The sequence below is a fragment of the Crocodylus siamensis genome, chromosome 1 (assembly GCF_052110815.1).
Source record: "Crocodylus siamensis isolate JL-2025a chromosome 1, ASM5211081v1, whole genome shotgun sequence".
Taxonomy (NCBI): Eukaryota; Metazoa; Chordata; order Crocodylia; family Crocodylidae; genus Crocodylus; species Crocodylus siamensis.
In genome coordinates, this window is record NC_143395.1 from 317,705,675 (window position 1) to 317,726,626 (window position 20,952).

Genomic DNA, 20,952 nt, shown 5'->3' on the forward strand with positions numbered 1-20,952 from the left:
AATAACAGTTTCACCAAAAGGTTATAGTGTTTTTTTAAGTCAGTTTTGTTAAATGCAGTAAAGGTGAAACAGGTTGCAAAGAGTTGTTTCAAGCAAAATGACAATAACCAACATACGAAGCAGAAAAACACTCATAAATGAGGGCTCCAATCAATGGGAAAACTTATAGCTCTCTAATGAAGTTTCTTGTGAAAAGGAGGGCAACACAAAGCCACCAAGACATGAATCATTCATGGGAAATATAAAAGATAAAAGATATCTGACAATGAGCAGAACCTTGTATAGAGTGTATAAAACAAGTTTCCCCTTCTTATTTTCTGCTTTAAAACGCACAATCTCCCACTCCTAGTGTTCTCTGTCCAGTCTATAGAGTTAAAATTGACCAGTGCACGTCTTGCGCCACTTCAAAGTAATTTAGCCCAGAACGGAAGGCTTGGCGCTTGGACAATCTTCATGGTGTGTTAAGATTTCTATGGCAATTGGCAAGCAAGACGTTCCCATCTGAATATGTCTCAAAGAAAGCCACTTATTGACACTAAGTTGGCCATCATCAAAGACTTCATCTTTTCTAGGCAAAACGTGTTCCTAACAAACACTGTTTAAATCATCTACCTTTGTATTAGGAACTGTGAGACATTTCACCACACATTCTTATTTGCGTTCAGATCTTTTAAGGGTAAAGCTGTGATACCAAACGCCAACATACTAAGGACATTCTCAAGTGTGGGAAATTACATTTCAAGGCACTCGAGGAGGGGGTGACTTAGAGAGCCATGTACAGAGCAGTGGCGAGCCTGGCACTGAGGGTAGGTTTTACACACACACGCACGCACGCACGCACGCAGGGACGCACGTGTGTACGTGTGTGCCGCCACATCGATACGCTTTGGGAGGAATATGGCTTTGTTTTAAAGGTTGTCTTTCCATGTGGTATTCCACGAGAAATTAAGACAAGAAGTTGTAAATAGGCTTAATCCCGTGGCTGTTCCTTCAAGGTAAGTATTTCAGGTACTCCCGGGCTAAAGACACACACCTATCCACACCTTTTGAGTTTTAGTCAGACCCCGTCCTGTTATCCTTTCCATACGCATTCAGACAAGCTCCTAAAGCCTCTCTTCCTAGCTGTCCATCTCTGCCCCTGGCTCCAGAGCCCTTAAACAGACACGCACACACACATCATATACCGACACGCACACACACACACACTCACCGCCACATATTCACACACAACGCAAGTGCCTAATCAGGCAGGGAGAAGTTCAAAGGCAGGTTCTTTGAAATTCAAACTACTGCTTTTATGGTACATCAACATGGAGCGTTAGTATTGCTATGGCAATGAGCACAGCCAAAGCAGGCTGCATTCAAAACAGTCCACCTCGATTCGAGACACTCTATTAAGATACAGTTGCATTGACCTTTAGTTTCATGCCATGTTAGTTCAGTCAATTTTCACTTCATCAGGAGCCTCTCATATTTTTGGCCTCTCTCCCGTCCCTTTGTAGGACCCTCGCCATCCCTGCCAACGCAGGGAAATAAACAAACAAATAAACAAACAAATAAATAAATGCTAGGGGAGAAAGCTCCAGTTCTTCTTCTTCTTGCTCCTCTTCTTCTTCCTCCTCCACCCCTCCCCTCTTTTTTCCTTCCACCTAAGCACTTTTATTTGCAGAGCGATTGTTCTTTGTTTATTTAATACAAGTACTGTGTGAATGGTGAAAAATAAACACGATGAAAAATAACCAAACAGATGATTCCTCCAAGTGAAAAAGCCCGGACTTAATAAAAGTGCGAGGCAGTCACCGTTGAATGAGAAATCCTTTGAAGTGGAACTTATTATAGGAGGAATACTTTTTGGTTGCCCTAACGACGCTGCTGAATTGAAAGGGCTCTCCTTTGTCAACGATTTGTTCTCCTTTGCTGGGATGCCCGTAGAAATTACTTACATGGGCTGCCTTAACATGCAGCCTGCAAATCAGTAACTTTCCAGCTCAGACTTGCAGACGCCACTCTCCTAAGGACAAAAAGAAGTCAGGAGGAAAACACCCCAACCTTTCACTCAGCTTCTTCTTTTGGGGCAGGAGGCAAAGGGTGCGGGGGAGTGGGGTTGGGGATGGGGGAGGAAAGGGAGGTTGTAATACAACTCCCCCCGAGCCCCCTCCCTGCACGCACACCCGTCCCCAGCCTCAGCAAAACCCACACTGGAGATGGGACCCTCTGCCTCCAGCCCGGCCCTGCATGCGGCCGGGGACCCGGCCAGCTCCTCTCCCCACCCCCAGCCCCCTTTCCTGCCAAGTGATTTTCCCAGGCAGAGACATATTTAATAAGGGTCGTTTATTACGAAGGCGCTTTGAAGGGTCGCCCCTGAAGCCCTGCGTCCATTAAAAACATGGAGGTGACATTTAAACCTCGTTTTAAAGGAGCGCCGGGGTAGTGCAATGAAAGGCAACTCGTTTGTCTTATGAGCTTGGAAACAACCTCCCTTCTCTCCTTTTGACCACATGGCATAACTCAAAAACAATAGTTCAAAAGTAAAATGGCATCGTGGTGTTCAGTCTCAGACAGGCACCCATCTAGCACCAGAGAAAAGGGATAGTCCATAACACAATGTGCTTTTTGTGTCGGACGCTGTCACAAGGCTTTCGTTGTTTGCTTTAGAGGCTGCGCCTGTTATACTTTCTTGAAAGTGCTTGTGTTAAACAAGAGTTATAAGTCATCCAAAACAACAAACATTTTGATTTTCTTTGCCTAAAGGGCTTTCCCTGGCTATGGGCACCGTGAAAAAATAATGTACTTGCTGAGAAAGGAGCACCAGTAGTAGCATTACAAGCACAGTGCATTAAATATTGAATGACACGAGAAAAAAAGAGCTTGTCGAGGGGCACTCAGCCTTAAAGTCTTTCTTCAACTTTGTCTTCAGTGCCTGTTCGACTATTTAAGATGGTGTTAATTAAGGCTGCTTCTGATTCCACTAGACTCCAGCTTTGTCTCTTTGCAGGATTCTTGTCAATAGCCCTCTGAACCAAAAGCTTTCCTCACACGTTGGTTTAGCGGTGCATGTGTCACTTCTTATTTTGAAGCTGAAGAGAAACCCGTATCGTACATTAGGGACAACGTGAATATAGTAATCAACTGGTATTATAGGAATATTAGGGAGGGCGCTGGGGGCGAAGGGGAGGAGGGGAGAGGAGGGGGCCTCGGGTGGCGTTGGGTCCTGAGCTGCATTCAACCAGCAGCAAATGGTGGAGTGGGTGCAGAGCTGTGCAGTGAAAGGCTGTGTTTGCACATTTTCAAGAGCGTGTTTGGCAAACAAGGGACATGCGGGCTTCATTTGTTTCAAATTAATCGTAAAAAAAAAAAAAAAAAAATCCCTCCCGAAATGATGTGAAAACAAACAGGAAAGAATTTCCCGTGCCCTTCGGTGGTCTAAATGTTCCAGCCCTGGATTTATCCATGTGCAAGCCCGTGTGCCCCTTCTGACACAAGGATGGAGATATAAATGCAGACTTTATATCTAGCTGTGGTTACTGTTCTGATTTACATCGGGGCATGTATGTACGTACACGTCGGATATAAATCTAAGTTTATGTACATATTCATGTTTATACACGTGTGAGTGCACACACAACTAATACTTAAATGTGTGTACAAAGATATATATTGCACATAGCATATAAATCAATTTGTTCATGTACACAAGTATATTTATACACGTGCGAGTGTGTGTACATGTAGGTACAAAATACATATTGCATGTAACATATAAATCTACGTTTATGTACACATGTATGCTTATACTCCTGTGAGTGTAGGTACACAGCTTATTCATACACGTGTGTACAAAAAATGCATATTGCACGTAGGATATAAATCTAAGTTTATGTGCATATGCATTTTTATACACGTGAGTGCATGTACGTATGGCTATTGGCTAATACATATATGTGTGTACAAAATACATATTGCATGTAGCATATCAATCTACGTTTATGTACACATGTATGTTTATACACGTATGAGTGCGTGTACACACGCCTCATACATACGTGTGTACAAAAATAAAGATTGCACGCAGGATATAAAGCTAAGTTTGGCTATGTACATATATGCACGTCTATACACGTGTGAGTACGTGTACACACGGCTCATACATGCAGGTATGTACAAAAATACACATTGTGTGTGCATATATACACGTGCGCACACAGATTTGCAGGTGTGTGTGGACAGTTTGTGTGCGTGCGTGTCTGTAAGTGTATGTCTCAAATACCCGTTTAGAAAATCGAAGCTTCTGCTATACAGGAAAGCTGTGAGCGATTGTCGGTATTTCTCAAAGCGCAAATTGCAGGCGGCAGCGTTGCTCGAGGTAGCAGAGACTCGAAAGCAAATGGGCATTATTCGGGATAACTGGAGGACAAAGACAGCCGGTGTGTTTTTGTTTGTCCCCCCCCCCCGCCCCCCTGTTTACGTAAGGAGCGATCCTACCGCAAGCTTTGCAGAGGGTTTAGGAAATTGGGTGAGCGGGGATGAGGTCACTGGGCGAGAGGGGAAATTGTGGTTTCTACCAGGCGCCCTCTAAAACCCTGCAGCTACTGGACTGCCAGCTCGGCGCAAACCCGCGCACGCACCGAGGTGGGGCTTCCTCTAAAAGGAGCCAGCCTCCAGCTGAAGGCGGAGGTGTGCGCGGAGGGCTGGGGAGATGGAGGGGCAGCAGGAGCAGCTTCCTCGCAGGGCACGCTGGAAAGCGACGACTCCGGGCAAAAACCATCCAAAAACCAAACACACCTGGGCGAAGGGCAGGGTGTGAGCACGTCTGGGGGCGAGCCGCCCATCGGCCCTCCCGCAGGGTGCTGCCTCCCCGCTCGAGGACCTGCCTGTGGCCCCGGAGCCGCCTTCGCCCCGCCGGGGCTGCGCTGCTCGTGCCCCGCCGGGGGAGCGTGGCTGGGAGCGGAGCTCGGGCGGCCGCTTCTTTCCTTTTCCTTTTTTTCTTTCCCCCTCTCTTTTTTTAAACACACGTCTGTGCCCCCCGCCCCCCCCGCGAGCAGCCGAGCGGCCTTTCAGCCGGCAAACCCTTCAAGTCGGACTGGGCACACGTCCCCGTCCAGGCGTCGTGCCAAGACCCCCCGCGCCCTACCTACCTGGCACACACACACACCAGCTTAAGTGTCTCGGCGGAGTGGGGCGGGGGCGGGGGGGCCGCCTCGCCGGAGCAGAGCAAGGCCGCCCCCTCTCTAGTTAGAGCCGGGCCGCTGCGGGAGGCGCCCGCTGGCGAGGCCGCGGGCTGCGGGGCCGAGCGAGTGAGTACGCGGCGAGCGGGGCTGGGGCCGCGGGCGGGAGCGGGGCGCAGCCGGGACTGCAGCTCCCGGCCCCGACGTGTCCCGGCGGGACCGCCCGGCCCGGGGCACCGCATCCACTGCGGAGCGGAACGGCCGCATCCTCCTCGGCTCGTCCGCAGCCCGGGCCCCACTCGGGTGTGTGGGGTGTGTGGGGGGCGGCTCCTGCTATCCCCCGCCCGTCACTCGCCCGCTCTGATCTTTACGTCTTCATCCCGGCCCGGGGGGAGCAAGCGCGCGGGCCGGGAGCGCCGCTAGCTCGGGCCAGCGAGGGCCCGGGCGCAGGCATGAGCCGGCCCCTGCGCCCGTGCGGCCCCGCGGCCGCCTCCTGCGGGGGCTGCGGGCCGGGGGGGGGGGCCTGGGTTCAACCCGGGGCCTACCAGCGCCCCCCTTCGCCTAGCAGCGGCCTGGCAACGCCGCTCCGCGCCCCCTCCCCGCAGCCCCCCGGGGGAGGCCGGCCCGGCGCTGGGGCCGCGGGGAGGGGGCTGTGTGCGGGGCGAGGGGCGCTGAGGGGCTCTGCGCGGGTCATGGGGTGGGGGGCTTGTGGGGGACCTGTGCGCGGGGGGCGTTGCGGGGTTGTTGTTGCGCCCCTAGCGCCGTTTCTCCGGCTCGGGCCCTGCTCCAGCAACTCACCGAGCTTCCTGCGGCCGCGGCAAGGGGGCGGCTGCGCCGGCCGTGCGCGGGGAGGCTCCTCGCCTGCCTGCGGCCATGCGCGCCCCTGAGGAGAGCCGGCCGCGCCGCGCCGGCACAGCTAAGCCATCGCTAAGCCCCGGCGCAGCCGTGTGTCCGCCGTCTCAGGGGGGCACTTCTCTCAGCTCCGGCGCAGACACTTCGGGAATCCCCGGGTCTCGTCCTCTGGTGCGGACCATATTTAAACCATTAAACTTTACATACATTTTTCCCCCCGGGCTGCCGAGCCCAGCCCCTAGCTACTTCAAATCGACAAGGTTAATGAGGCTCTGACCTTCCCAAAACATTGCAGCGAGCGGGGGACATATATTTTTTTTAATCGCTGACGTATGATGTAATGTTCATTATCTTTATTTCTGACCTAATGGCTTTTAAAGCCCTGTCTGGCGAAGAGCTGGGTGTTCAGCTATCTACGGGGTTGTATTTCACACTTGACAGACCTGTGTCTAATCGCTTTATAAATATGCAGCCCGGAAACATATTCGTTAGGACCGCAGAGGAAATGCAGGGACACTCGCTTCCTCTAGCTGCTCCGTTGTCCTGCTTGCATGAGGGGCATGTGTAAGTGACCGCCTGAGTGCATGATGTCCCAAAGCTGTTCCCTTCTGCATCCCAACCAGATCCTACTCCATGGCCTCAAATACAGGTGACAAGCAAGCGGCTCGAGAAGGAAAACTAGAACGGAACCCAGGAGTGCCCCGGTGTTCTTTGCTAGGGAAACTGATACGGTTTAAAAAATACATATACATACGTCTTATAAGTCTATATTTGTACTTATGTTAAGGTGCTCACACACCACACATACACATGCACCTTAACATAAGTACAAATACAGACTTACGACTTATACATATATGTGCACATAGTGTGCACACACATGCACATAGACATATGTGCACTTTAAATTAAGGACGTGTATGTACATGCACATACACACACAAATATGTTTATATATATGCATAGACACATATGTGCGCCTTAAATAGGTACAAATACGGACTTACGACGTATACGTATATGTGTATATATTATACACACACATGCACATATACATATACATATGTGCACGTTGAAATAAGTGTGTAGATATACACACACTCCAACACACACGCACACCACACACATATATATACAGACATACACACACGCACGAGTACAAACAGCAGTACAAATACAGACTTGCATGACTACACTCTATTTCAATGTGGGGAAGGTTTTCAAAACTATTTCCCAATGCACAATCAGGTGATTATCAAAATCCAAGACAAATTGAAATGCCAGGATTTTTAGGAGTAATGGTTAAAAGGTTGTCTCTAAAATAATAAACACTGAAACCAGTGTACCCAACTTTACAGGGGTGGAAAACGCGGTTTGGGCTTTATGTGCAGGCTCGTGTTTTTGTCGTTTCACCTCCTTTTTGATGGAGAATTGGTCTTATCCCCACCCACCCCCCGCTTCCCAATGTGCTTTGAGCGGAGCCAAAATGTGGCTTGTATCGTGCGCTTCTCATGTCTAGTCTAAGTTACTGAAATCAGAAGAGACCCAAAGTCATGTTCTGTTTTTACCTTAGGAAGGGAAAGGCTAAAAAGGAAGCCCAGTCCCCTGATTTAGCCCCCTTCTTTTGGAAAGCATTCGGTTCAGTGCCCCAGCAATACCAAATCTGGACTCAAAGCCCGGCTAAAATATAATTTCCTTTTTTCACGACGGCAGCGACTGCCCGGCCCAGACATTCTTGTGGCAAGACAGTAGCTAGGGCTGCTTTAATGCGGTATTAACGAGGGACGCGCACAACTGCAGCAGAGGAGGGGATTACTGCAGCTCAATGCAACTCGAGTTGCTGGACAGCCTGTGAAAGAAAAGCACCGCAGTGGTGTTTTAAGGCGAGAAACGCATATTTCGGTGCCCCGGTCCAAGCCGCGCCCGGCGACTGCAGGACGGGCCGAGCCATGCTCCCGAAGGGACGAGCGCGGGGCAGCACTTGAGGTGCCGTGTGCCGGGCCGGGGCTGGGAGCTGCGCGCGCTACAGCTCCCGAGCCCGAGCAATGAGCCAGGTGAGGCGCCCCGAGGCAGCGGGCCCGCAGGACCTGCTAGCGGGCGTGCAGCCGGCAGCATCGCCCCGCCGGGCTGTGCCCGGGATCTCCGGGCGGCGGGAGGGCCGAGCCAGCCGCGCTGCCCTTCCCCGGCCGCCCCGGGCCCGGCGCGCAGGGCTTGCTGCGGGGCGCCGTGCCCGGGCCAGCAGGGGCTCCTTCAAACGCGGGGCGCGGGGGCCAGCCGCTGCCCGATGTGAGGAGGGGGCTGAGAGGGCTTTCGTGCCTTGTGAGCGGCACCCGAGGGCGCGGTGGCCCCGGCGGTGCTGGACGCCCACCCCCCACGCCGCAAACTCCGGCGGAGCCTCTGAACTGGGCGCAGGAGCAAGTCGCGGGCGCGGAGGTGGCGCTGCCCTTTGCGAGCCGCCTTTCCTCCCGCGCGGGTGAGGCCAGCGGCTGCCCCGCACCCCACCGCGCGCCTCCCGGCGCCGGGGCTGCCTCTGGCCCCTGTCCCGGGAGGAGGCGGCTCCCAGCACCTCTTTATCGTCTCCGCGCCCGGTTACTGCAGGCGCAAGGGAGCACGTGGAAACGAGCAGGGGAAAGGACATGAATGCCGCTTTCCTGCCCGCTCCGACACAACGCCTCGGAGCCCACGCACACGCAGACTCTGCGCCCCGACAGAAAACTTCGCCTTTGCAATCCTGTCAAAAAGCCCGGGGATTGTGGACAGGCCCAGGTGGAAAAAAAAAAAGAAGAAAAAAAGCGAGTTTTTTTTTTTGGGGGGGGGGCGTTGTTTAACGGCACTTAGGAAGTATGAAACTAAACCAACTCTTTTGAGTTCAAGTTTGCTGATCGTGGGCCAGCAAAGAGCGGGTGTTTTTAGCAGCATTGCCAATAGTGCCTCCTTTCCAGGGACAGCCCTTGGCTTTGTGCTTCCATGGCACAGGACCAGTCCGCGGACCGTGCCCCCGCCCGAGCCCCGACCAAGCTGCACGGGGTGTGACTGTGCCCATCGACTGTCACCACTCGCATGTGTCCTCTCGAGCTGGCCGCGCCCGGGCGGCAGATGCGTCCTGCGGAGGTCGGAGAAATGCAGCCGGTTCTCGGGCCCACCTTCCCGAGGGCCCCGCCGCCCCCGCGCCGCGGGCACAGCCCGCCCCGCGGGGAGCACAGGCGACATTTCAAGGCTGCATAGACCGACCCCAACACTAATACGAGCCGGGGCGGACAACCATTAATAAATAGCCCCAGAAACGAAGGGGGATCTTTCCAAACGGAAACTGCACACATCGTCAAGTTCCCAGGGCATAGCTAAATCTTGAAGCATATGTCCCGAGTTCTTGGAGACGTGGATCAGTTGGAGAGCTGATGATTTAGCAGCATTTGTAGCTAGAGGGTTTATTTAGGCAGGGTTTCGGGTATGTTTCTGTGGAAATAGGCATTGTTTCCTCCGTGTCTGTTGCGGCTGTTTCAGTGTCCTCAGTGTCTATTGTTAGGCTCACAACTTGAAACCTCTTCCCCTCCCCCCGTACACACGTATCTTAATTAGGAATAGCAGAATCGTCGGACATGATCCAAATATCCTCAGGATCATGTTCATTAGAGAGGTGAAATCCATAGCCATTTTTTTCTCCAGGATACATCAAAAATGAATAAAGGCTATTTGGCTGGCATTTGTCAATATACTCGCCCTAGCCCAACTGAATGCTTTCTTTCTCCCTTCAGTCCCTGAAGGGCACAGCAAACTCCAACAGTCAGAGTGGTGAGGGGTGCGGGGCCTATTTAAGGGCAGATGCACCTTTATGTGAATTGTCTTGCTGGGTAGCACTAACTCTGGCACTCTGCTGTTCCCTAAGCAAAGTCACCCCTCCGTCTCTTGCTTACAGTTACCTAGCTGCTGGCGAAGTCCGTCCTCTATAATGTGCATTTATCTGACTGGGGTAAGGAGAAAAAAAACCTCCAACCCAACTCCATCTGACCCAACTTCCAAAGTGGGTGAGCAGCAAGCTTGCCTGCCCATGGCTTGGGCACACACAGGCCTGCCACAGCACATACAAGATGCCCACAAGGCCACCTGCAGCCCTTATGCTTCCCAAAGGGCCTCGGTGGGCAGATGAATACCAGTGCTTCAGGAAACTGAGGACCAAGCAGTGTAGTCTGTGCCCAGGCACGGCTCCCCTTCAGCTCAGGGGTTTGCTCTGTGCCCCCCACCCCACCCCACCCCTGCAGAGGTCTTCCAGGGCCCTGGAGTCTCAGGACAAGGAGTGATCAGGGTGTGTGGTATGGCGAGGGAGGAGAGCACGGCAATTAGTTACTAATAACAATCCTAATTTTCTCCTGCCTGGCAAGTGCAGGCTGCAGCTGAGCAGTGGGACCAGGGCAAGCCCCTCATGGGAGCAGCACTGAGAAGACACCTAGGTGCCCCATACTCACATGGGCACTGAGGAAGGGCAGTAAGTTTAACCTCTGCCATTCCACTGGGCTCAGGCCACTGCTCAAGTGCTCAACTTGCCTGGGGAAGGCCTGGACTTTCCTACCTTCCTGCCCTGCCCTGCTCTGCTCTGCATAGGCTGTGTGTGGCACTGCCCCTCATTCCCCCTTGATGCCTAGTAGCAGCAGCAGCTTTCCCTCAGCATTATCACATCCTCCCACAAGGTTGTACTGCTGGTGACTCCAGCCTGCATACTGTCTCAGGCTCCCCTCACCCCAGCCCACAGTATGTCCCCTTCTCATCCTTCCACCCCTCAGCTCTCATAGTGTTGCTGAATCCTGGCTCGTGGACAACAGCAACAGTGTGTGCAGTAACAACGAAGGGAGGGCGGACATTGAGGCATAGAAATGCCTGAGCCATGGGCACTGCCTGCAGTTGTCAGCCTATCACTCACCAAACCAAAGCTGATCACCACAACTCAGCAGCATGGAATAGGGATGAATTAACATTCTGGCTCTTACCCAAATTTATAGTCTGTGCCCCAGGCCCCTGAGTGCTTGAGAAGGAACCCAATTCCAGAGAGCCAGGGACTTTATCAAAATCCTCGTTCAAAACACTGCTAAATAAAGTCATAGCTAGTTGCTGCTTGAAAATCCAGGATTGTTACAGAGGCAATTGACTCATTCCCTCACAGTGCAGGTGCTGGCTTTGCTTTCCATGTTTGCAACTATAATTTGTCTAAACTCTGCACATAGAGGAGGAACTTGGAAAATAATTTGTCTGCTGCCTTTCTGTTCCTGCTTCTGAATAAAACAATCTCCTGCAGGAAAAAATAGGGGAAAATATTTCTGTTTGGGGATATAATGTTCTAATTAAGGTGTTTGGAGAGTAAAACTGCAAACACGTAAAGCTGTGCAGAGAAAACAGGTAGAGAAAAGAGTGCTGAGAATATAGGAGTAAAATAAGAAGCATACCTTTCTATCAGCAATTTACAGAATACAGTGGAGTAAGACTTGATATGGAAAGTGAGAAAACTCCGGAAAATGAGTATATAAATGCAATAGGAGCATAGGTACACGAATCCTTCCTTGTCATTTTATTTGCTCCCAGATTGTTGATTGCATGTGCATGAGCGGTGTTTCCTTAAAATAGACTTGAACAGAGTAGTGCATAATACTGATTTTGTTCTTTTAGCGATTTGGTTGCTTTAGAGCTCTGTATTTGAAACTTAAACTTACCTACAGAGACTCTACTCTTTTTTTTTGTTGTTAATAAAATATTGAAAATGACCAATAAGGCGGAGGCAATCATGACTAGATATGTACCTTATATATATTCAGACAGTTACTCCTGAGAATTCGTACTTTTACCTTGCCAAGATACCTTGTCTCACCAGCAGGTGTTATTAACTGGGGCAGTGTTAAAATAGCAAGCAGGGTAACAGAAGACGATCGCACATAACTAAGCTGGATTAGGTACAGAATATAAACAGAACACTAGTAAATCAGAAGCAAATTCAGCTACCGTATTGTTATCTTGCTTACAAGAATACACAAACCACATCTTTCTTTCAGCATAGAGATTATAAATGGATCTCCTACATTTGAAAAGGAGGCCTGTGTGCCAAAGTACAATCTAATTTCTGCAGTGCTTTCAGAAAGCTTCTAGATGACAGCTAAAAAGCTAGAAGTTACATGTGTCTTCCCATCCTAAAGGGGAAAGCCAGCTGGCATAGGACTTTGGAGGAGCCATTATGCCAAGCAGGAGATCCAGTCCAGGGCACAATTTCTCATTTTGGAAAGCTCAAGGGAGTGCAGAGGAAGTGATGAAGTCAGCTTGAGAGATGTAGAGAAAAAGGCAGGAGCAGATAGGACTTCAGGATCATTAGCTTCACTTTTCTGTACAGTAACTTGCTTCTCACTCAACAGAATCACTCAAATTCTGATCACACAGGAATTTAACCCATGCACCTGTTTGTTTTCCTAGATTTAGTGAGCGCTTCCTGGGCAATTTGTCCCTGTCTTTGAAATGGCAAGGATAATCATAAATTGTACCAAGAATTCAGGGCCTATATACATTTCTACTAAAGTCACAGGAAATTCTAGCCTAGACTTCAGTGAGAACAGGAATAATTCCTAAAAGGTAAATGACTGAAAACAGAAATGAAGGTGTGAAAGTTCAATACAAAAGCAAAATCTGAAAGCAGGTAAAGACTACCACTGGTTGTGTATTTTTTACAGGGCGACAGGGTTATTACTCCCACCCACAAGCAGAATGTGACTGTTTAATAGGCTGTGTATCCACTGTTTCCATTTACTGCTGATTATTATTTACAAATGGTCTTTTTCCTGCTTGAAAATATGGATCTTACATTGGGCCACTTTGGGACAACATTTAATTTTACTCAATAGTGTGAATTTTTAACCCAGCTAATCCTAAGACTGCCCTCGAGACAACACAACTTGGCAATGGAAAGATTTCTAATGAGTTCTTTCCTAAGGTAATAATTCCCTTAAACATAAACTGGAAGATATTTTTTTCCTGCATCAGAAAATTTAAAATTTTCCCTCAGAAATGTGTTCAGAGAGGCAATTTCTAATGAGCTGTGTATGGCAGGATGCCCTGAATTCTAATCCCATCTCTAATACACATTTCCCTTCTGGGAAATTACTTCAACCTCACTTTCCCCATCTATAAAATGGAGATAATATGAAATGCTTCTTTCCATCATAAGAATTCTATTGCCAGGTTAATATTGGCAAAATATTGTCTGAAGATTAAAAGCATCATTGTATGTGTGTTTGTGCCTATATTTTGTGATTGCAGCCAGATCACAACATTCTAGTCCTAAGTATTTTGCTGCTATTACAGTTCAGTTGGCATAAGTTTTATACAACAGCATAATATTCCAGGATCTCATGTGTAGACATGTAGGAGTCATCCTTTGTTTTCTTTAATGATTTCAAGCACGAAATAGCCTTTTTCCAGAGCTGCAGCAAACCATTTGGCCTCCTGGCAAACAGGTTTCCTAATGCTTGCAAGCTTACTGCTGTTTGCCTAGTAGGCTCACTTTGGATTATGCCCATTAGTCTTGAAATGTGTTTTTGGAGCCCCAGAGCTGGCAGAAAATTCATACTTTTGAAAGTTCCAAAATTACTGTTGCTGATATAAAGCAATAATCCTGCTAGGGATGCTGCATCATGACATCATGGGATGCACACCTGTCTCATCCCAGAGCCATGTCTGCATAGGAGGCAATGTAAAACAGCACTTTTAGGTGTTTTCACCACCTTTCATAAAGCATCCAGCAGCTCTAGGGATGAAGAGAAGAGAAAAATGGGAAACTCCTAAATAGCACTTGAATGTACAGTTTTGTGTTTGGAGTGGGGGGGGTTTTAAACATACTAATACTGAAGAATTGTTAGAGAGCTAACAAAGGAGAATTTTTTCCCATCTGAAACAAGGCACAAAGGCTTGAGGCTCAAATATAATAACGAACAGTATATAAAAAATAGAAGTGGGCCATAGACACTAACCTGATTCCCACTTCCATATATTTTGTAATATCTATCAAATGGAGTGAGAAGACAATTCTTCTAGCTACTATACTGCTGCTGCTATGTGCGGTGTCACTGGGGAACTGTCCAGCAAAACAACACCTCCCACAGAACAGTACAGTATATCATCATCCAATGCCAGTCTAAGAAAACCAGTGATACTACTGAAGCCTGCTATCATCATTGGAAAATGACCAACAGAAAAGTACTGTTGACTGTGAAAGCCCCTTGTCAGTCATATCTCAGATAAAGAACTTTCTAATTTTTGACCATGTGAAAAATTGCCTCAGAAAGTCTTTAAGATCTGCTGCCAGAGTAGAGGCTTTGGCATCAGAAGACCTGAGTTCTATTTCCAGCTCTCTTACTCTCCTGTGTTATGAGCTGGGCAACATGGTTCTTCTATTATCTTTTGTCTAGAGTGGAAGTACTGCAAGGCAGGGACTGCCTCTACTCTGTTTGTACAGTGCCTACAACAAGTTGTGCCTATTGTCGGGACCCCCCCAGCCTTCCTGCAGTTATAGCAAGGAGCTATAGCAAGCATGGAATCCATTTTCACATGTTTCTATTCACATGCAATCTGAAAGCTTTCTGTCTTCATGTAATGGAAAATAGAGATAGCTCTACTTTACTGGAGTTTTATGTGTAGTTGTGGCCATCACTTAAAATTACCTGTTTTACATATACCATTAAGTGGCCCATACAACTCTACCATTCCCTGTTTAAAGCCTGATCCTAAATGGGTATATACGCAGCTGTGCATCAGTGGCTCACTCTTCAAGGGGGCTGGTAGGATATCAGCAGAGCTGTGTCTTCTCCATGTGCTGTGCTGGGTATCACACAGCTTATTGATCCCTCTTGGTTCCCTACAAGCTGGTCTAATTGTTTTTAAAACTAGAGGAAATCATCATGCTTATAGCTTCACACTGGGGCAGAGTACATGTCCTAGGCCTCCTGGGCATCAATAGCAATGACATTAATTGCACAGAGTGCCCCTACCTGCCCCCTCTGATCTGGTATGGCTGCAGTATTATCTGCCCTACTCAATCTGCCCTAAAGTAGTGGAGGTTAACTGAAACAGCAGAAGACCTTTTTCAGTGCTTTGGTTCCAGTCATTTGTTGGAGGCCATCTTTGCAGCATCTGCTAATAATTTGTATGATGAATTAGAAAGGCTATTACCTGAATAGAGCATATGAAATAAAACTGTCATGCTATAGCTGGAGCACAAAAATGTGAAGGGTGGATGTTAAGGTCCATTTACACTAGAAATAAATCCCAGTCAGCAGCACATTGGTTTAACTCTGTCCAGAGCTATGACTATGGCATGAGCTTCTTTGCAAATCACAGTCAATATTCCTGTGTTTAAAGCTCAGGAAAGGCTTCTTAAGGGCAGTAGAACAATGGAGGACATGGTGGGAGTTTCTTCACTGGAGGGTTGTGAAACAAGGCTGCGTAGGCCTCTCCCTAGGACGGTTTAAGAACAATGAATCCTGTATCTGTGTAGAAGTTGGATTACGGTGCATCCCTTCCAATCCTGTGATGATAGAGACTGAATGCTGTTACATATTGGGCTTCTTGTCCCCATCTAGTGTTGATTGGCCTTTGTTTGGTGAAGGGAGGAAAGACAGAGGTCATTAAGGATCTAATGTTTTATTTTTAAAAACATGATTTTATTTAGAATGCCAAAAATACAAGAATGATTCAACATATAAAAGTTCAGGTTATAACGATGCCTTAGGAGGAATCCAAAAGCTCTGGCCCTTACATAGATCCAGTCTAAACAGAGTCCTACCATAACTACATCTCCAAATGTTCGGAGATAAGCTGTATGTTCCATCATCCTTTAGTCTGGGTCAGTCACTTGTCCATGCACTTTTCCTGTATCATTATATGAATGTGTTAAACAAAACAATCTCTCTTATTTTTCACTCAATCAGGGGCTAAGGGAGCACTTACACTTCTCAGGAAAATGGTAAGAGAGAAAAAAAAATGAAAAAGGAAGGAATTAAAAAAAATATCAGCCAATGCTGGTGTCAGTTTACCAAATAGAATTGCCAGTGTGAATACTTCTGCCCCCATTCAGGGATGGGAAAGGCTGCTGTTTAAGTGATAAGTAAGGTCTGCTGATGGCTTTCTCCTCATGAGAAAAGTGCCCAGATCTTGATTACTGTAATGTGTCAGAGAATAGAGGGAACCAGCACTTCAGCATGCACCTTGCCTGTCTTTGTCTGTCTGTTCCTGGGGACTTAAAGCTAGGCTTAAGGCATGAGCTTTTATATCATGAAGGCATCCTATGGGCTCTCTCCATTCACCTTTTTCTTTCTCAGTAATAATGGTTCTGTTGGACAAGCTGAAGAAATACAGAATTTTATAAACAACTTTGTATGTGTGCTAAACATTGATACTAACCCGGGTCTGGGTGTTGGTGATTGAAATGACATGTTCATAACTGTCTGCCTGAAAGGAGCATCCTTTTCTAATTTCTCCTATGAGAGGCCTTTTTCAATCATGGAATGAGATGCTATCTGTGTTTTATTTTTTGCCTCTTGCAAAAATTAATTAATACCAAACATGTACAAAAGTATAGGATCAGGCCCAAAAGATAAATCCAGAAAGTCCATATGAACATTATTTTTGCTCTTTATTGCTTGCAGTATCTTCATTCAAGCTTGGAAATTAAAGTTCTCTCCCTGCCAATGTTTTCTCTTTTCATTTGGTAAGCATTTCTTTCCAAAGGAGTAGAAGCCAAAATGGCTGCCTTGCATAGACATCAGCTCTGTGTGCACCAATATAATCAATGCTTGTCAACATCAAAGTGCACAGTTCTGGAATTAGTACTACCTGTATAACCACAAGTAGGGGGGCAACCACTTCATTTTTTTGTGTGCCACAGAAAACTAGAGTCTGTTTTTTAGAAATTAAGGCAAGCTGAATATTTTCTCAAGTATGTAAACGTTTTTCACCACTCTCCCATGTCCCCTTAGGACTGGATCTACTCTGAAGTGTGACTCATTAAAATTGACAGCATGTAATTCTTCGTTTATTGTGTCTCGATGACTCCTGACCATATTTGCTCAGGTTGCAAGTAAAAAAAAGGCTGTTCTCCTAATTGCTAGTCCTGCAGACTTAACCCCGGATCTGAAAATAAAACTAGGTTGCTTTCCAACTTGTCCATCACCACCAGTAATAAATGTAGGGGGCCAAAATCTCTCCACAATTGCAAAGATGTGGTTTTGAAGGCCTAGGACAGAACTGGTTCAAAACATATTTTTCATAATTTCTGCTACCTACCATAATCCCTGTATATTTCTTGGAGAAAGTGGAAGCTTCAGCACAACTCAGAAACCTTGACTGAGGGTAGGCAATGGCATTGCCATAGGCTTTTCCTTGACATGAATGACCTAGTGTAGGGGATGAAGTGCAAGCTGATGCAGTCTACAAACTGATGGGGTATGGAGAAGTCAGGAAAAGCATCAAATAAGAGGTAATGAGAAGGTATGAGATAAGCAACCCATGCCCCATGCTGGTCAATTTATCTTACGCTATCCTGCTGGGTGTTTCCACCACTACATCCATGTTCTTTCACACACATTCACACATTCATGTGCGCACACATGCATACAACAGAGCACATATTTTAGTTCTACCCTTTCTTATTTGTGCCATTTGTGCCACCATTGTGCCACTTGTAATATGGCACAATGCTTTTGGGGGCTTTTTAAATGTAATGCATACAGTTCCTTCACCTCCTGGGAAGATCCCACACATGGAGGGAGTGGCCATGTACCTGGTTGATAGCTGTTTGTTTTCTGTTGTGATCCTTTCATTTGTCTCTATGAAGACGTCTGTTTTTTGAAGCCAGTTGTTTTACATCCCAAGATAACATGTCATATTGTGGTTCCATTCCCTCAGCTTTGCTTTTCTTTTTCACATTTCAGCAGACAGCAAGTCAAATATAGCATCCTAGCAAGTTATTTGCTATTCATTTTTTCAGTAGAGTAAGCACCAGACCCTCTGCATTGTCCTCTGCTGTTTCAAAGGTTGTTGGACAACCAGCAAAGAGATTTGTAACCTCATGAGCATAAATCTTTAGAGGATTGGGCCTTAAACATGCTTTTGGTTATGAATCTGATGATCCTGTTATGTAATCTAAATTAAAACAGACATGCAATATAACAGGATTTCATTTTACAATGCATCTTTCTATGGATAGGTTTTAAAATCTGTATTTCATTACATATTCTTTTAAAGCTCTACTTTAATCTTGATTATACTATTAGTTACAGTAATAGGAGAATTTTCTTCAGCTATGTTTTGCTTTATTTCTGATTTTATTGGCTATATCTATGCTTAACAATTGCCAAAACATCCACCTAGACTGAATGAATGGAAACTTGAAACTATCCCTTCTTGTCAAAATTTAAAAAAATAATAAACTATTTATTTTTCTAGGTGTTTATGTCATTCTATCAATGTGATATCTGAGCATGTAACTTTCAATTATAATAAGCACAAAGGGTATAGAAAAGGATTAGGGTGATATGTCATCTACTGTGTTGAATATAATTAAGTGCTATGTTATTTCATCTAGATGATAGCCAAAGTCTCATACCAGTGGGAATGAACCCAAAATAAAGTTGAAAATTCAGGTGTGTGAGTCAGGGCATGATTTATCCTTGCAATAGTATTAATGTCAATCAAAATAAATCAGTTTCAAAGGCATGGATTCTTGGAAGCATTAGACGCGAGAGAGGCTAAAAAGGCCCCTCATTCAGTATTTGTTCTCCCATCCTGGGGACAGTGATATTATTGTTGTCTCACAAGTGTCCTCAAGAAGTGAAGGGTCTATGGCATGGCTAACTGGAGACTTGTATCAGCTGGAATATTGTTTTTCATTAGTCCCATGCAGGTGGTGATGATAGGTATAACTAGTCAATCATGAGAACTAGGACTGAGAGTGGTAGCAATAAAATGAGACCTTCTATTTTAATAGTAAAAGAATGACGCAGGTGAGAATAGTAGAAGCCTTACAGGGAGATGAGCCGCAAGGGACTCTGGATAGGGAGACTGAAAAAGTAGCAGACCACTCTCTTGGCAGTTCTAGTACTTTTTCCAGGAGCTGTACCTAACCTTATTCTTACTGCCTGTTCTTGAAGGTAGGAGACTGGTTGTGTAAAAGTAGCTGTTACACCAACTGAGCACCATTGTGGACCTACTGACTGTTACCTCTGTTGAACAGAGCCTCCATTTCTCCATAATTGATGTCACTGAATTGGTAAGAACAAAGGGTGGTATGAGCTGATGCTGCATAGTTAGGCAAGAGAGGAAGCCATGAAACCGTTGGGGACCTGTGAGAAGCAGGGGGACAAGTCATGGCATCATCTTGAAAAAGAGGGATGGAGAAGACTCCACAGTATGGTGAAAACAGGGATTGTGGTGAGCCATGCTACAGCATCATTACACTGTGGCACTAACCATAGGACTGAAGCCAGTGTGGAAACCTTGGGCCTCTCCTGAAACCCTGACTCAGGACAAACTTAAACACTTAATCAATAAATGCGGCACTTTACCTTATCCCCCCTTATAAGGTCTCGCTTGTGATTTGAGCAACTGTCAATTTGTGTAATACAGGGAGCACTCAGAAAGCGGGTATGAGGAGGAGGAGGAGGCATCTCTAAACTTAAAATAGAGCTTTATTTAAAAAGACTAATTTGTTGGTTTAGGGTTAATAGCAAAAACTTTTAGTGAAAAGACTTTATGGGCTTGTGGTTTTGCTTTTGGTAGCTGAGTGAAGTCTGTAAACCCCAGGCACTCTACGAATTTGATGGGTTTGGCAGGGCTTACTGTTACTCACAGAGTGAAAGGTGAGTATAAATATTCTTGGCATCACTTTCCTTCACTTCAGTCAAATCTTGCTGGCAACATGGAGGAAGGGATTTCTTTGTTATAGGAGAGAGATGATGATTTTGTATTTGCACACCTCTTAGACTTTAGTAGCCTGTCACATGCAGAACTTCCAATGAGTTAAATGGGCTTTGGATTTGACTAGAAAAACATGATATTGCACCTGCTGAGTACCTTGAAACTCTTGGGACTGGCATCCTAATGAAATGTATACCACTGCAAAGCCACTCCTGGGGGAAGACATGTTTATGGACTCTAAAGAACAATATTTACATGATAACAAAAAATAGCAAAAGACTAATTGGATTCATTTTCAGTGCCTTTCTATTTTGACTTTCATCCTGGACATACACAAATGTACACAGAATCCACTAGAATCAGAAGAACTAAGCAGCATTTGATAAAGGTATTATCAGACAGCAATTTTAAAAAAGGCAGGGCTCTTTTTTACACAAGGCATATTTATCTTGTGGAATTCATTGTGATGCAGAGGTTCATAATATAAGCAGGTTAAAAAAGAGATTAGACAAATCTGTGGGGGGGGTAGACCTAACGGGAGATAGTAAACATAGCAGTCAGGGATAAAACTTGAGGGTCAGGACATCCCTAAATCTACGACTGATGGGAGGGTCTGGCAGGGGATGCATCATTCTACATACCCTTTTTCTTATATTCTTTCTCTAAAGCATCCCCTAACTTACCATTGTCAGAGGTGGACCTTTGGTTTGACCCAGCATGCAGTTCTTGTATTCTTTTGTTCTTATGTGACATTATTATTGACCAGTTTTACCAGAGTTTGAAAATAAGTGCTTAGTTTTGATCAGAACAACATTCACTACATATAGGGCATGTCTACATGAGACATTTACTGTGGAGTTACCTAATTAGCTCCACAGTAAATGTCTTGGTGTCTACACATGGAGCCCTATTAGGACATAGGAAACTAATAAACTCCGCAGCAGAGTTATATTTGTAAATACAAGTGTTATGCTGGTGCAGAGTTTTTTACTTCACA